The following is a 4,663-nucleotide window of genomic DNA, read 5'->3' as shown; positions in this document are numbered from 1 at the left end:
ATATATATATATATATATATATATATATATATATATATATATATATATATCAGTGTTTCCCCTACCATTATACTAGTTGTGCGTCCCACCTTGTCAACAGAAACGAGCGCCCTGTCTATCAAACCCCACCCCCTACCCCGTCGACAACTGCCAGCATGGACGTAGCGCTAAGCTAGTGGCACACAATACAGACACGCTAGTTATAAAGCTCCATACAGCACAAACGTGTCTCGGTCACCACTGTCTCCACCCCCCCCCCCCCCCCACCCCCCATTGACAAAAATCACAGAACAGATGAGCGCCCTGCCAAGGTAAGTAATGTAGGGAAAACGCTGTATGTGTGTGTGTACACCTGCCACCCATATCATTTGAGGATTGTGCTTTCTAGTTTTTTTATTGCTTAAAGGTATGTTTTCTTCAAATAATTGGGGTGGCCAGAGAATAAAATTTGGTGGCCAAGGCCACCAATGGCCACCCACTGGCTCCGCCACTGCACCTGGTGTTGAATAAAATTGCTCCCTTCGCTCACTGGGACAGATCCCCCTGTGTCGCCTCGGACAAGAAAAAGACCTGCCTGTTTTTCTTCTCAGAGTAACTCTCACCCACTGGAACATCTTGCACCACAAACACTAAGGTTTACTTTCATCCCCGTTCAGAAAAACACTCATCTCTAAAGCTACAAACATTCACTTTTCAAATCGCTCAGCGACGAGAACGTCAGCGTGGAGTGGCAGTGGTTGATGAGAACGTTTGCTAAAAGACGGTGTTGACTCTTGCTGCTAAAGGTCCCTCAACATGTTGCTCTCAGACTGTTTGTTGGAGATGATGCTCAGCTACTCCCACTTTTACTGTGAAACTGTTGTATTCGTTTTGTGTCAAACACCTTGTCCTTGTTAAACAGTGATAAATGAGTATCGGTAGGCATTACATGGGACAGTAAGTGTCAGGTGTACACAGGCTGGCTTTAACTGAATTTGATTTCTTGGGTTTATATTACTTTTATGACTCACAGCTACTGGTGGTGAGTCACATACAGAACAGTGAGGTCATTGTTTTACTCTTTACTCTCACTCGTTTCTTTCTCGTGAGGATCCTTTAGTCCCGTCTTTCCCCACACACTTTTGTACAAGCTTCTTTTTCTCTAGTACTTGATCTTCCTCTGAGCCTCATCGTTTACCGCTGGTGCAGCCAGGCTCCGTGTGTGTGTGTGTGTGTGTGTGTGTACCTTATTGATCCCCTCTGAACACCACGCTGTAATCTGTGCGCTGCAGTCTGATTGGCCGTGCGCCGTCAGGCCCCATTACCTGATAGTTCAGGCTGCAGCTGTTTGGATGCTGAGAGAGAGGCTCATTATGAATTCATGATGATGTAAGCTGAGGTCATACTGCTGATCGGAGGGGTGATGTCATCTCACCTGAGCTTGCCCATTGGCTCAGATAGATAAACAGACTGAGTGCAAAAGTTCTGATTCAGCCCATATTTCTTTATATTTCATTTCCAGTGAGTCACAATGTTTTGAAGTGCTTTTAAAGATTCAAGGTTCTTTATTGTCATTCACATCACATGTGGTACATGAGACGGACCGAAATTGTGTACACAGGGTCCCAGTTACATCCAGCAATAGCAAAAATAAATGTATATATTGAAGAATAATGTATGGATATGTATAAAGATTTATTCCTGTAGCATTCTGACAATGTTTTTTGTGAAATTTTAACATAAAATTGTCATTTTCAGATATGTTTATTATTTTACCTGACCATTTTTCATCACCAACTGCAGTGAAAGACAGACAATCGTGTACTTTGTACTTGCTAGTGTGTACATGTTTGTTATCTGTTAGGAAAATATCTCATAAACCAGAAGACCTGAGTAAATACAAAATGCAGTATTTAAATATTTTTATTTATTAAGGTAAAAAGCTCTATCCAAACCAACCTGGACCTATGTGAAAAGGTAATTGCCTTTCTTGTTAATAATAATAATAATAATAATAATGTGTATGTGTTGTCATCATTGTATGTTCCCATACAATGGTGAAATTGGCTCTCTTCATTTAACCCATCCACCCCCAGATCATGAATTAACAGTGATTTTATTTTATTTATTATTTTTTATTTTTTTGCAGAGCTTCTCATTCACATAACCAGCAATTCCAACCAGCCAAATTTTCTGGTCCCACTGCCGGACCAAGCTTGTAGCCTCCTCCAAGGTCGATTCCTTCACGCCATTGAGTCCCAAGAGCCATAACTTACGGCTCAGCTCATCCAGCGTTGGAGTCTGAGTGCTTACCGCTCGGTACATTCCTTTCATGTCGGGCAGCCTTACCAAGGCCAGAACATTTTCTGCATGTGTCGATAAGTCAGGTACCTCCAACCCCAAAAAGCAGAAATCCTGTTTATCTTCAATCCAATTATGTACGCGTCTTCTACCTCCTTAACAAGCTTAACCTGCTGCACATCCTTTCCAGCCTGATCCCTCTGTTTTGCCCATTGGTACAAGTCCTTTTCACACTCTTTAGTGTCCAGTCTCCCATACAACTCATTATATGTCTTCTGCTTTGCCTTAACTACCTCCCTCTTTGCTCTACGTCCCATCTCTTTATATTCCTGTCTCCTCTCTTCAGTCCTCTCTCTGTCATATTTCTTCTTGGCTAACCTCTTTCTTTGAACAGCTTCCTGCACTTCACTATTCCACCACCAGGTTTCCTGATCATCCATTCTCTGTCCAGATGACACACCAAGTACCTTCCTACCTGTCTCTCTAATTACTGTTGCTGTAGCAGTCCAGTCATCTGGAAGCTCTTTCTTACCACCCAGAGCCTTTAACAGCTCCTCTCTGAATTTCTCACAACATTCTTCCTTCTTCATCTTCCACCATTTGGTCTTCTTCTCTGATTTTACTCTTTTTCTCTTCTTCACAACAACAGTCATTCTACACACAACCATCCGATGCTGTCTGGCCACGCTCTCCCCTGCCACAACCTTACAGTCTCCAATCTCCCTCAGGTTTCCTCTTCTACACAGAATGTAGTCGACCTGCGTACTCCTTCCTCCACTCTTATAGGTCACTCTATGCTCCTCCCTCTTTTGGAAATTGGTGTTGACTACAGCCATTTCCATTCTCTTGGTAAAATCCACCACCATCTGTCCTTCCTGGTTTCTTTCCTTGACACCAAACCTACCCATCACTTCCTCATCCCCTCTGTTTCCTTCACCAACATGTCCATTCAGGTCTGCTCCCATCACCACTATCTCCTCCCTGGGAATACTCTCTGTCACTTCATCCAGATCTTTACAAAATTTATCTTTCTCCTCCTCATCACATCCAACCTGTGGAGCATAACCACTAATGATGTTTAGCATCAGACCTTCTACTTCTACCTTCAGACACATCACCCTATCTGACACTCTTTTCACCTCTACTACATTCTTTGTCAACTCCTCCTTCAGGACCACCCCTACTCCATTTCTCTTTCTATCCACACCATGGTAAAACAGTTTGAACCCTGCTCCAATGCTGCGAGCCTTGCTGCCCTTCCACTTGGTCTCTTGGACACATAAAACATCTACCTTCCTTCTCAGCATCATGTCAGCCAGCTCTCTACCTTTGCCTGTCACTGTCCCCACATTTAGAGTTGCAACCGTCAGTCCTACGTTCTTCACTTTCCTCTTCTCCTCTGTCTCCTGACATGTTTCCCTCCTCGTGGTCTTTGACTAACAGTAGCACCATTTCCACCGGCACCCTGTTTGTCAGCAGCACCGGTGGCGGTCGTGGTTAACCCGGACCTATGACTGGGTCCTGATCCCTATTGGCTGGTACACGTTAAGTATTATATATTTCTACTACATACTCTCATACTGATGTTTGTCTAAATTACAAGTTTGCTTTTGACTTCTTAAAAACTTTTATAAAGTTTGGAAAGACATTCACAGCACGTCATTAAATAAAAAGTTATGGAAAGTACCGGTAAAAGAAAAGTTTAACTGAAGAATACAGAGTGTTATTTTATTGGATGAACAGACTCACTCAGCTTCTTGCAAAAGTACAAAAAATATATAGTTGGCTCAAGTGTTTAACATCTAAAATAACACTAAAAACTTAATCTCATACAGAATTAAAAGCCAAATATGTTAAGTTTTTAGTCTTTTAAGTGAACCCAAGATGACCGACAGCCTCAGATGACTTCAGCTAAGGCAAGATTTCATGTTGTGAAACAACAGCCTCGTGATGAAAGACCATGACTGTGCAAAAATGTGCTGCGATGACCCGGAACGACTCGGCTTTGCATCAGACGAGGTGAAACTATCTGATGAAACAAGCTGTCAGGTGGCCCACGCCGGGTCACATGTTCCCTCACAGCAGCTGCACACGGAAGAAGGAAGGCAGGAATCTACAGAACATCCCGCTGTGGGAAAAAAGCTCGACTCGCTGAGTCATGACTGAGTGAGACGGGACTGTGTGGAAGCTGAGAACAAAAACAAGAATCAGGAAGCACTTCAGCAGGAATGAAAGGCCGGCTGAAGTTAAAGTTGAACCTGAACAAAGGAGCAGCTGTCAGAGGGAAGACAAGCGATTCCTCTTTGGTTTTATTGGAAGAACCTGCAGCTCCGCTCATTATTTACAGAAAACATGAAACCAAGCAGGAACAAAAGCTTTAATG

The sequence above is a fragment of the Nematolebias whitei genome, chromosome 12 (genome assembly GCF_014905685.2).
Source record: "Nematolebias whitei isolate Nwh7 chromosome 12, NemWhi1, whole genome shotgun sequence".
NCBI classification, from domain to species: domain Eukaryota; kingdom Metazoa; phylum Chordata; class Actinopteri; order Cyprinodontiformes; family Rivulidae; genus Nematolebias; species Nematolebias whitei.
Note: the sequence above shows the minus strand (reverse complement) of the source record.